Source organism: Aquila chrysaetos, unplaced genomic scaffold (assembly GCF_900496995.4).
Source record: "Aquila chrysaetos chrysaetos unplaced genomic scaffold, bAquChr1.4, whole genome shotgun sequence".
Lineage (NCBI taxonomy): Eukaryota > Metazoa > Chordata > Aves > Accipitriformes > Accipitridae > Aquila > Aquila chrysaetos.
Window position 1 is genome coordinate 233291 of NW_024470381.1, and position 13417 is coordinate 246707.

A 13417-nucleotide genomic window follows, 5' to 3' on the forward strand; every position below is an offset into this window, starting at 1 on the left:
CAGCTTTGCTAAAGGATGATTTTAATTGGAAGAGGTAAGTATCTTGCCTTCCTTGTAAATCCTATTACCTTTGGTTAAATTGTACAGTGAGTTAATAGAAACTGTCTATAGACATTTGTGAGTAATTAAGCAATAATGTATGACTGTTTCCTGTTCCTGGTGTGCTCTAAGGTAGAGACAGTATTTGAAGTAGTGCTGATTTCTACAGAAAACAGCTTTTTCTAGGCTGGCTTTCTCCTTTCTTCTCCTCCTGCACTAGAGGAAGGGCAATGGATTAGTTAAAAATCTCAGAAACCTGAATAACAAGTGCAGCTCTTGCCTGGGATCGGCAGGAGTGGATGAGAAGAGGGAGACGGTTTTACAGTCTGAGCACTGAATGCTGTATTTGGCACATAAATGGCCTTTTTTAGAAAGATGCTGAAAAAATTGGAAGCGATGCGAGGAAGAAACACCAAAATGACGTGGTAGCTTACAGAAATGGCTGGAGAGAGGGACTTGGGAAATGCCATCTGTTTAATCAACAAAAAAAGAAAAAAACAGAATGGCTTGAAGTTGAGGAGGAAAATATTGTGTAAAAAGCCCTCTGACCCGCTGGAGTAAAGCACAGCAGGATCTGACAATTTGGAAGATAAAGCAAGACAAACTTGAAAGGGAAAAAGGTGTTTTTTAATGGAGCTGGGGCTCCCCAAAGGGACAACCAACTCAGTTTGAAAAGCTCAGGACCTTGAGGGATCAAATAAAACATCTTCTAGAAGACGTCCGAGTGTGTGCTTTTAGGCACAGTGCTGAGCAAATGGAAAATTCAATGGATTAATTAATCTAATAGCTGCAGTGCTGTCAGTGGTCAAAGCTCTCTGAGGGTTTAGACATCAGGCTGTCTTCTGTGCAGTCTTGTACTGGTGCCAGATGTGGGTCGGTGAGTCTTAGGTGTCCAAGCCAAACATTGGACTCATAGTCACATTACCACAGATGTGGGAGCTCAAGCACCAAGTCTCTCTTAGCCACTTGGTCATCTCCACTGCCTCCAAAGCCTCAATTTCCCAGCATGAAAGGTCATGGTTTGGCCTCCAAGTTGACATCTTATCAGCTTTTTTTAGCATAGCAACTTCTGTGACCCAACGCTTGGTGTAGGACAGTGATACAGTGGAAGCCTGTGTGCCTAGGGTTGTCTTGATGTCTCTGTTAAAAGCTGCTTCTGAGCATTACAACTGTTTCTGGGGTGGGTTTTGATGATGTCTTATGTGGTATGTCTATGTCTTAACTGGGTGCTAGCATAATGCAAGTACAAACTCTTTAGTCCCATTGATAACCAAAGGACCTGCGAATGCCTGTTCAAAAAGCTAGAAATTCTCCCTTTTCTGTATTCAACTAGTGATTTTTTTATTATTCTTATTTTTTAAATCAGTTTTGCGGTGGGCTAGAGGGAGCATCCGTGGGCCTGTGCTGTTGCACTGTCCATATTTGATGTGATTGTTTCTAAGGTAGAATACTTTGGCAATATTATTTCTTCTCCCTTGGAGTTGGAGGGAGGAAAAATTGTGGCTGGTTGAACCCTCAACACAGTCGCAGAAGTGCTTATGCTGTTTACATAGTGGCTAGCTGCAGATATTTTTCAAAGTTAAGGGCTAATTAATTCTAGCTCTTGAATATAAAAGTAAACACAAAGGGAGTGCATATTTAATGCATTATTCTACAGCTGTAATTAAATTAAATGAAAGCAATTTTCCATCAGCTCAGGTTACAGAAAAAGGGAAAAAATTCTTGGCTGAATTGCTGCGGCAATTATTAGAAGAAATTAAAACCCTTTTAGTGAAATAATGAAATGTTATTTTCTATTGGAAAAAAAATCCAGGATTTCATTCTGAAAGCTGACAGGTTATTACGGATTCGGGGGTTCTCCTTGCAGGAGAAACAGGAGCTATAATTGCAGTTTCACTTGCATTTAATGGAGCACCTGAGCAATTAACAGCTGCTCTGCACAAGTGTGCAAGGACTCCTGTGCTCTCCTCCTTGTTTCCATAGCCTGGAAGGGACTGTCAATGTTCAAAGCTGTGCTAAGGACTGATGATGGTCTAGGAGATATTGTAGGCATCTTCAGGGAGGGGTTTATGGCCTAAAAACATCCTTTGGGTTCCCTTGAACTGTGAGTGTCTTAGGGTGCCTTCAGGAAGGATCGGACACTTGCAGGCATGGCGCAAAGGGAGAATGGAAGACTTTTTCATTAATATTTTGTAATTGTAATTGTCCTGGTTTTGGCTGGGATAGAGTTAATTTTCTTTCTAGTAGCTGGTATAGTGTTATGTTTTGGATTTAGTAGGAGAATAACATTGATAACACACTGATGTTTTCAGTTGTTGCTGAGTAGTGTTTATACTAAGTCAAGGATTTTTCAGCTTCTCGTGCCCAGCCAGCAAGAGGGCTGGAGGGGCACAACAAGTTGGGAGGTGACACAGCCAGGGCAGCTGACCCAAACTGGCCAAAGGGGTATTCCATACCATGTGACATCATTCCCAGTATACAAACGGGGGGGGAGTTGGCCAGGGGAGTTCTCTGCTCGGGAGCTAACTGGGCATTGGTTGGCGAGTGGTGAGCAATTGCATTGTGCATCACTTGTTTTGTATATTCTTATTCTTTTATTATTATTATTGCCATTTTATTATTATCATTATTAGTTTCTTCCTTTCCATTCTATGAAACTGTCTTAATCTCAATGCACAAGTTTTACTTTTTTTCCTATTCTCTCCCCCATCCCACTGAGGTAGGGGAGCAAGTGAGTGAGCTTAGTTGCTGGCTGGGGTTAAACCATGACATTCCCTTAAAAAAGAGCTGTGCTGTAGAATACTTCTCTTTGGGGGTAAGAAGTGGGTTGGGATCCTGGACAGAGACTTTTGTTGGTGCTTTTGAGCTTTCTGCTCTTGTTGCCATCCCTTCTGTATACTGGGAGAGCTCTGGGTCCAGCAAGAGGCTGGAGACCTCGTGCTCTGCTTTCAGGACAGCCAGAAGAAGAAAGATGGAGAGACCCTTGTCTTGTGCTATGGTAATGACTTGGAGCAGGGAGAGGGAGACCTCTTGTAGGTGCGTTGGGACCCACTTGCAGACATCTCTTTGTCAGCCATGTGGACGACTCCTTGGAGAGAGGGGCTTTGGGGCAAGGAGAACAGGAATCTTATCTCTACTTGCTTATATGGTCCTCACAGGTTGAATAGGACTGTCTTATGGATAAGGTGGATATTTTTGGTTGCAGTCTACCCTTTGGAGGCATGTGATTTTAAAAAAATAAATGTCATGCTGTAGTCTGACATTGCATACCTCCATTGGTACTAAAACCCAAGCTGGCTGGGCGAAGCAGAGTCCCAAGCTAGCAGGTGGCAACAGCAACGTGGGCTAGTTAATAATTAAATGTTAATAAAGCTGGTCAGTTGTGGAGCCACTTCTAAACTGAATGTTAATTTTCAGTGAGTATGTAGAGCTCGTTGCTTGCCACGCTTGCCTGGCAATCCTGAATTAAGTGAGTTTTTACATCTCAGACTGCTGTGATAGTGGTGTTGGTGGGGTGGCATTCTACAGTATACCTGTTAGAGCAATGATATCTTAAAATTTCATCCCCCTCACCAAATATGTGAAGGAGACTCAGGTGGAAGCAGGCTTCAGACAGAGAAATGTCTGAGTCAATCAACCCTCTTAGTAAGATATTTAGGGGGGAAATAAGACTGCAGTTTGTTGCTATAAGCAAATTTTCCATCATGGCAACTAATTTGCTGCTCCCGTGTATGAGGAGCGAATTAAATCCTAAATTGAAAACTTAAATGGAAGCATTGCCCTGTGAATTTTCCATTCCCTAAGTGAGCTGGCTTGTTTCTGCTCTATTTGTGTTCTTTTTATCAGGGTGCATGTGAGTAATAATTCATCCTTCTTTGTTAGCTGAACCTGGATCCCTTGCTCTTCTCGTTGACGTACAGGATGCTCTGTGGCAGGCTGAGAAATACAGCTTGTAGGGAGTTGGGGTCTATAGTTTTGAAGCTGTAAGTAATTACTGACAGCAGTAAGGATATCGTTAACAGAGAGCAAACTATGCTGGTCAAGCAGAACTGGACACTCAAGGTTAGTGAGATGCAAGCCAACATGGGAAGCAAGAGCCACAACTAATGCTTCTGCCCTGACATTTTGTTTATTCCTTGATTTTAAATGGTTTGACCTTTCTGTCCTGTTCCCATGCTCGCTCCTTGTCTGCCAGCAGCTGATGCTCTCAGAAGAAACAAACAATCTGGATTATGAAAGAGGGAAGAGAAATGCCTGGAAGATCTCTACCAGTGGTGCTCAGCTGCATGAGAATGAGGACCTGCCAGGTTCAAGGTCCTACAGCTCTGGCTAGGCTGGGGATTGTATCTTCTCGGGGTAATTTGGCTTAAACAAATTGTATTTTGGCTGGCAAGCATCTTGCCGGTTTCAGCCGGCACTGGACGTGCGCTGCAGCAAACCCAGTCCAGTCCCTGGGGCTTTGTGCAGATGGGAGTGGGGAGGTGGATCAGCCGATGCAAATCAGCATCGAGGGCTTCTGCGGAGTGGTGCCAACATGGCCAAAAACCATCTGGCAGCCAGGAGGGAATGCTGCTGGATGGTGTTTTGGTGCTGAGGAGTTGGCATCTTGTTCTAGTTTTTCCTCCTCCCTCTTGCTGGAAGCCTTTTTCTTTGCTTGACAGTTAATCCTCGTCACTGGTTTATACTTCAGCAGGTTTGTCCTGTCTGGAGGAGGTGACAGGAGCTGTGAGGAGTACAGAAGATCCAAATCTGTGGAGATAACAGCCTTTGCTAATTCAGCAGCATTCCTTAACTGTTCACTGAAAAGAAGACGAAGAAAATGCTAGAATTCTGGTTTGAAGGGTTTTAAGTCTTGGATTAAAATCCAGGTGTCATCCTTGACCTCTCATATCCCGTACCACTTTGGGGCTTCAGGAGTTTTCAGCAGCATGGGAGCTGTTGCATGCTGGAGTCCTTCTGCAGAACTTGTAGGGTACTCCAAAAGCATTGAAACATTCCCCAAAATGTGGTCTCTGATGGGGCTGGTGGTGTGGAGCATCTCTGGAGAGCTGGCACGCTGGCCAGGCATTTTCCTCTGATCTCCAAGCTGGATCTCCCGATTGGTTGGACCTCCACAGTGTTTTTTGGAGGAGATCCCCTTCCCTGCTCTTCCCTGCTGCAGTCGGAGACATTTCTCATTCAGTGCTGGGGGAGACTGACAGATGCTCAGAAAAATATGCAGGACCCATCATCTCCCCAGCTTGACTGCTCTCAGAATGGCCAAGCACAAACCCTGGCAAAGACCTCAGGGGTGGACACTATGCCACAAGCATCTGCAGTTGAGATGGTTCCCATCTTTGGACCCTTGTTCCCTGTCAATGCAGCGGAGGTAACTACCTGCCTGTTGAGGGGTGGTGAGCATGGGCAGGCTTGGTGGAAGAGGACCCCAAGTCCTTTAAATTTGCTGCAGCATCTGTGCGTCAAGAGCACCAGAACTACATTTTTGGAGGTGACTCCAGTGCTGTAGGCTAGCATGGGTCTGTGTCCTCAGATTTGGCATCGTGCTGTCCATGCACTGAAATTAAGAGGTTTAAGGAAAAACCACTTCCAGCAACTCTGTAGTTATGCTTTCAAGCTACAGAAGAGCAGGGCAGAACATGTTCTCCCAACTGCTTGGTCCTTTGTCTGGCCACCGTCTACCTGCTGAATTGTACTTTTAAATACAGATTACGCTTTCTTTGCCAGAAATGCATTTATAAAGGAGAGGAATTGAAGGCAAGTCCTGCTGACCTGTGCTGCTAAATTTACCTGCTTGCATGTGTCTCGTCTCATTACCAGAAAAGCAAGGGGGATATCCACATATTTTCTGGTGCTGAGCCCAGAAGCTCCTCTAGGGCAAGGCCAAGAGAAATGCTGAGCAAGCAGAAATTGCCCAAGGTTAGCCACAGCCCACATCCTTCCACCTCCCTTCTCTCTCAGTATTTCAGAAATAAGAGTTTGGCAATTCGAGGAGCTTTCTGGTGCCCTGAGCAAACGCTGGTCTGCTTTGCTGGAAGCATCAATCAAAAATCAAAATGCTTTTCTGCATTTGTATACATATAGCATGAAATACCTCACCGCATCAAAGGCAGACACTGCTCCAAATCTTTGGAGTTGGGTAACAAGCACAGGAAAGAGAAAGCAATAATTGCAACTGCTGATGTGGTGTTCAGATCTGCAGCGACTGCTACTGCATGTTCCCTGAAGCTTTGGTGAGAAACGAGGGAAAAAACCTGGATTTCTGTACCTTAAGTTGTTACCTCTTCTCTCCTATGTGCAAGTGAAAGTGCATGAGCGTGCTGGGAATCTGGGTCACCATTTTGTTATAAAGGTACTTGCAGTGTTCGTGGGTTGGGACATAAATGCAGCTAAGAATAAAAAAGCCATGTTCCTGGCTTTGCAATGTCACTTCTCTCTGGCTTTAAGGTGTTGTCTGAGCCCCTTCCCCCATGACTTAGCAAGCTGTATCATAAACCAGCTGCAGGATATTTGCTTTCTTGTTGCCTTTCCCAAAGGGTGATGTGCAATGGCGTTTTGCTTTTGTAGGGATTTATTCCCTCCATCATTTCAGTACATGGGGTTTTTCTGATTTTTTTATTATTATTATTATTTCCTTCTGTTGGAGCAGAAAACATTGAGATTCACAGCCCAAAAGTGGGAGTTTTGATGATGCTGGAAGACCTAGCCCAGGGCCATTCTGCTTTAACGGGACAGCTCGCAGCTTTTTGTTGCAGCCAGTTGCATCCATGGCCCCGTAGACATTTTGTAGCGTGACACCCATTTCAGAGTCTGAAATAAACATTACTTTGAGGGCTGCAGGAGGTGAGAATCCAGCCCGAAAGGATGCTGCCAGTCCCGCAGGCATCTCCTGGAGACGCAGCCTTCAAGCCCGTGGTCTGTACCTGGGAACAGATGCTATTCTGGGAGCTCAACAGCTAAACATAGCCCAGCTCCCTGCATTAAACAAGCTGCCAGTTCCTTGATTTATGGGAGCAGTAGCTCTTGCTTAATGAGTGCAGTTGGGTGGCTGCCAGACTGCAGCATATGTGGAAATGGTTCCTTTTGGAGGAGGGGAGAAAGCTGGAAGGAGGGATGCTGAGTGCTTGCAAGGGAGGTTTGAGTCTCTCTCTGGTTCTCCCAACCCTCTGCCCTATAAAAACCTGCTCTGTGTGACTCAGGAAATCTCCTGTGTGCCTTGGACAAGCCAATGGGTGAGCAAGAATAGATGGGGATGGGGGAGCGGTTGTCTTCCCTAGGGGATGCCTCTGCTCTTCCAGGTGTGGAGAAGAGGTATGGCCGCTTATGTCCCCATAGAGGTGCTCCCCAGTTAAACCAGGGCTTAATGCCCTCAAAATGCTCTTAGCCGGGGTCTGTGCTGAGGCCATAGGGTCCATGGCCATGCCCTTCTCCCCCACGATGTAGTCTAGAGGCCAGCAGTGTGGATGGGAAGTCATCTTCATCCCTTTACACCTGATCCTAATTGACTTTAGCTTGCCCTTGCCCTGCATATAACAATGGTCTCGACGATGGACCTGGGATGAGAGGTGTCTCATTTCCAGTTCTGGCATTACCCTAACGAATGACCTTAGATTGGCAGCGAGCTGCATTCCCCAATGGCATTATGTTCCCAGACCACTCGTATTTCAATTATTGCAGATATCCCAGGAGCAAACAAAAGATGCTCGCGCTCTCTCTCTGAAGGATTTGGGTGTTTTGAACAATGATCTTCATTGTCGCTTTGGCTCTTCTGTAACTACCGTAACTAATGATGCATAATGAAAAATAATCCATTGGATGCAGGCGGCTCTTATAAATATGGGAATTAAGGGGGATGAGTTGGATGCTTTGGATCGTGGATGATGAGTAACGAAATCCAAGCACTGCAGGCAACATCCAGACAAAGCTTCTTCCTTTATAGATTTTTATTAAAGCACATATTGACTCTGTGTAGGCCCAGGGCTACTTGCAGCTGTCAAGTGAAGGAGTAGGGAATGGATTAATGTCTTTGCAACACGTTCGCATTTTTGGTGGGGTTTTTTTTTTCAAGACTAGTCTGTGTGCTTCATCAGTCCAAGGCAGTCTGTCCTGGAGAAGTTTTTAGAGCCAGGATAGGAAGTTATCATAACATTGATATAGAGCCCTACGCAACAGGGCACTGAGCAATCTGCTCTACCTTTGGAGCTGGCCCTACTCTGAGCGGCAGGTTGAATTGGGCACCTCCAGATGTCTCCACCAGCCTAAATTGTTGAGTGGTCCCCTGTTTTTCATATTTTTTGGTTACTGTTTTTGCCTGGGTTTGGAATATTTATCTTGAAGGCCAGTCCTGTATTTCTGAGAAGAATCTGACATGCTTTGCATGCTTTTTGCAGTTTGATCGTACTTACTCTTCTGCAAAATTCCCTTGTTTTTCCCAAACTGACTGTTTCTTTCCCCCTTGGCTCAAGTTGTAGCTCACGCCTGCATGAGAATCTAACTGCAAAAAAAAACCCTTTATGTGAAACCTGAGAACATTATACTGTGTTTTGGTTTGCCTGTGCCCTACTACAAAATCACACCTGCTGAGATGGTAATTGCTCGTGGTATTTTAACGAGCTAGAGCAATATTTCTGTTTTCTTGGGCAGCTATTGTTGATCCTCCCCCCCAGAAGCAACATATAAATAGAATTTTCCCTTATTACTGCTTTCTTGGGGAAGAGGAGAGGAGGAACAAATCCTTTTGGGAACCTTTTGCTGGTATGTAATCTACAGCTTGAGTTGACTTCAGAGCTTCACCGGTCATAATTGCATGCGGTTGGTTTTTCCCTTAACAAGCCACGCTGAAAACACTTTACAAATATTCCTCTTACTGCAAGGGGTGGACTAACATCGTGAAGCAGTGCATTATGCAGGTGGTATCCCTGAGATGAGAAGACTTGAATGCTCACCACTCTTGGACAAGCTGTGGGGAAGGAGGGGATCTCAGGAGGTCCCCTTCTCTCCCAGTCTTGCACCGAGTCTTCAGCCTTCCTGTCCTGCCATCTTGGTCATTTGGTGCTGTCTTTCCATATGAGACCTTCAGGTGGTCTCCAGCCTTAAGTTTTGTAGGGGTAATTACTTTTCCTTACCTTAGTGAGCCAAGAGCTGTTCCTGGCAGATATTCCCCCTGTCTGTGTCCTGTCTAGTCTTAATGGGGCTCCTCTTTAACTGCAAACGGCTAATGCCACCATGATCCAAACAATAATAAATTATTGCTTGTCTGGGTGTTCCTTCCTGCTAAATTGCAGTTTGCAGAGCACTGTGAATATATGTCGGACAGTTCTGCCTGTATCCTTAAGATACCATGATGCAGACTGGGATGCTGCCACCCAATATTGGGTACTAGTCACGGATGCCCAGTTGCATGGGAGAATGCTGGGTTGTGTAAGTGCATTTGGGAATGGGATGTACTGGTAGGAATGAGGATAACAGATGGCCACGGTGTCACCAGTTGCGTGGTGAGTGTGATGGAGTAATCAGCCTGTCGTCTTCTAAGGACTAATTGCAAACATGTGCACTTCTCTGTGGCTTTGCAGCCTTTTGCTTGAATGTGGGAAAAAAAAGCCTGATTACTGGGCAATTCTGAGTCAAGAGGTCTGTCTTCTTCTCGGACCTGATTCTCTTGGTCGCCTCAGGCAAATTTCTGTTAACTCTGCTTGTATGCAATATGGGGTGCCGGGGTTGCTGAGCCTGGTTTGCAGCTGCTGCAGACAAGTCAGTCATTAGACTCATGTTTCACAGCCTTACAGGCTGCTTGTTTGTTTACTTTTCTCTTCCAAAAAACCTGCACAAACAATCCATAAATCTGCTCCAGTTTTGTTTGTTTTTTTTTTTTTTTTTCAGGAGGGAAGCCTGGATTACTTGTGTGACTTACGCTCTTCCCAGAGGGCAAATAAAGGGGTGAGGCAAGAAAAGTCATGAAAGGAGAGGGCGTTTGTCCACTTAAGAGCAAACTGCATTTGCTAAACATAGTGTTAGCCCATGAACTTGCTTCAAATGCATATAAATTATGCAAAGCAGTGGTAGGACATGGTGCAGGGATGCAAACCTTTAAATTCTTCTGGGAACACAGCTCTAAATTGCAATAGCCTTCACATAAGAGGTGGGAGCTCTCTGTTCCTAAATTAATTGATAGCAGTTCCTTTTTTTGCAGACTGATTGGTACAAAAATGGCTCTAGATAGCTCTTGTCCTCTCTTTGTCTCCTCCACCTTCTCCCTTGAAGGCATCACTGCATCGTCACTCTGTCCCTTGCTTGAAATTTTGCTGGTCATTCCCAACCTTAGCAGAGGCAAAATTGAACCATCTATCTCACGCTATTTATTTATCTTCTGCAGATGAATTGGTCAAATCATTCAAGCTGTAGAATAACAACAGATAGCGTGGTAATGGCTCTGGCAGTGGTGATCTGCTAAAATGGGCCGATATATCATGGGACTGCCCGCCTGCCAGCACCTTCTCTAGGGAGAATCAATGAGGAGATGGTAATAAACATAACCTTCCTGCTAACCCTGCAAAGACGCATTAATGAGAGGTTGAAGGAAAAAAACATCTGCTAAAGAAATGGCAGGTGAAACGTTGTGCATGCAAATGTCAAGACTGAGCAGAAATACAGTGTCTGTGGTTAACCTCAGCACCTGGGTCTGGAGTTGGGTATTAATTGATGAACAATAGGAGAAACCAAAAGTGTGATGTGCATCTCTGCAGCTCCTTAAGCTGGACTATGGCCCAAGTCCTGGCAGCGAGTTCAATCAGTGCTGCTGTATTATTTTTTTGTGCTGGGTCCCTTTTGGGTGTCAGTGGACCTTCTCACCAGCAAGTGGGGTTCTATCGTCCCATCTTCAGCAGCTGTAGGGCTGATGCACAAATCACACATTGCTTCTCAACAGGATATCTGGTGTTTGAGGACAAGGATTGTGTTTAGATGAGTAGGGTTTGCTACGGGACCACACGTAGATGAAGAAGATGGGGCAAGGAAGGGCCACAGATGGTTTCAGTAAGAGTTTTATGTGTTTCTCTGGTGGCCCTGCTCAGGACAGTTGATGCTGCAACTTCAGGAGGAGCTTTTCATGTCTCATGGTGGCACTTCAAACCCTAGTAGCCCTGTTCATCCTCAGAGATGAAGCTGTAGGAGAGAAATCCCCGCCCAGAGAGTTTACCACTGACATGAACAGGATGGATAACAGCACATCAGGAGGCACAGGCAAAGCCTTCCTATAGGCTCTTGTGTTAACTGGCAACTGCTGTAAGAGCTGATGAGCTTGTGGACAATACAGTCTTCCCTCCCAGCCTTGCTTTGACAGAAAGAGTCACACAGGGCAGAATTTCTCAGCTCAGTAGATTTATTAGCAGTCCTTATATTTTAGGGAGGAAAAAAAGCCCCAAAGCTGTTCAAACTCAATCTTGGGTTGACTTGGTGCTAGAGGATGGAGGGTCACCCTTCATGGGCAATATCTTGGTGTAAAAGATGTTGGAGAGGCGCATAACGCCACTGTGCTCTGAGCCAGAGCATGAAAGACCTGAAATCCCCCAAATTACATTTGAAATGTTGAGAAGACATAATCAAACCTGTTCTCCAAGCCATGGTGCTCACACCATGGGCTGAGCTCCGTCTTCCACTGCCCACCACAGCATCTGGCTAGTTAGCTTTTGCTGGGGTAATTGGGATTTGAACCATACCCCAGTTCATTAACTGTGTTGCTTTATTTAGGAGGCACTCTGAATCAAAGAAAAGGGGAAAAATCAATTTATATTCTTAATTCAGTCAAACAGGACTGAATTTGCACACACCCTTCACCTTCACCCCATTTTACTGCTCGAACTAAGGTGACATCGTGGGAAGAGCTCCTGCAAGTGCTTAGGAAGGTTTTCAACCCAGCTAAGCCATTTAGGTGGAAAAAAGGCACTTTTCCCCTCATCTCCATGCTGGGAATATATTGTGAATGGTTTGGGGTGCTTTCCCCCCCTATACTTTTTCTAATTCAATAGTTTATTTTAATTATTTTTTTTTAAAGCAGAAAATGTGTCATTTTCAGCAGTCTACATTTTTTCCACACTTCAGTAATTTTCAAGGATTTACTTAAAAATGAGGATGACTCAGGAACTTTTATGGTGCAAGGGCTGTTAAAAGGACTGAACTAGGTTGGGAACAAGGATTGGTTTTAAAAATTCATGTTAAAAATTATTCTCTTAATGTTTTATTGAAATTCCTTCAGAAATCGGAGGACTTCTGTACCTTGACGTGCTCACTGTCATCTGTACCGGTTCAAAGTGAGTCTGGTTTTATTGTGATCATCAATTTGTCACCTCCTGCACGGGTGCATCTGATTTATACCTCCAACAGCTGGATCTTGTTCCACTTCTATCCACTCAACTATGAGATATTTGCTGTCTCTTGGGTGCATGTATATTCCTCAAATTCTCCTTTTTTTAAATTTGCATCGAGAAATGCACCAGTAAACCTGCAGTATCTATTTTGTCGCTTGTTCCTGTGAAATCAGAGTTAATAACTCGAGCGGTATGGTAAACATCTGATTCTGCACAAGTTTAAAACTGTAATTAAGCCGTTCTTCAAGCTGTCTATCAAGTGCTCTCTGAATAAGAAGGAAATTTTAATAGAATTGTCTGTGTAATCTTATTTCAGACTCTCCTTCCCCTTGCTGTAGCTTTAATTTAATTGCATCTGCTGCGCGCTTTGAACTTCTGCATCACCATCAGAAATGCATTCTGGGGAGAAAAATGGGAGAAAGTCAATATGAGCAAACTCAAGAGTAGGGTGTATTTTGGGTTTGGTTTGTGTATTTTGGTTTTCTTGCTTCTTTTTTGAGAGCTGAGGATTTAACAAGATCGGAACTGCATTTAAAATCTCCTCATCTGGTGCTATCTTTCCCTGTGCACGTGAATTTCCATTTTTATCCAATGTTACAGTTGTCCTGTTCTCACCAAGCCTGTAGGTTTCTGGGTCATTTGGTTTATAAAACAAGGTTTCTAACCTGGTTGTAACAAGTTGGGTTATAACTTTGCAGAATCGTGGCTGGTGCTAAACTTCAAAGGCAAAGCAAGGAAAAAAAAAGAAAAAATGGTGTGACTTGCCCAGGGTGCTGCAGATGGGACAGCGGGGGGTAAATGTCTAGGCAGGAAGACTCTGCAAAACAGAAAGCAAAATACGTGCCCCCCCCAAAAAACAAGAAAGAAACAAAAAACCACCCATGCACCCCAAACAAGGGAAAAAAAAACAAACAAAACCCAACAACAACAACAACAAATGGGGGGAATTAAAACAAACAAACAAACAAAACCAGAAAAAACCACCAGTGTCTGTCAGCAAAATGATAAGAATTACAGCT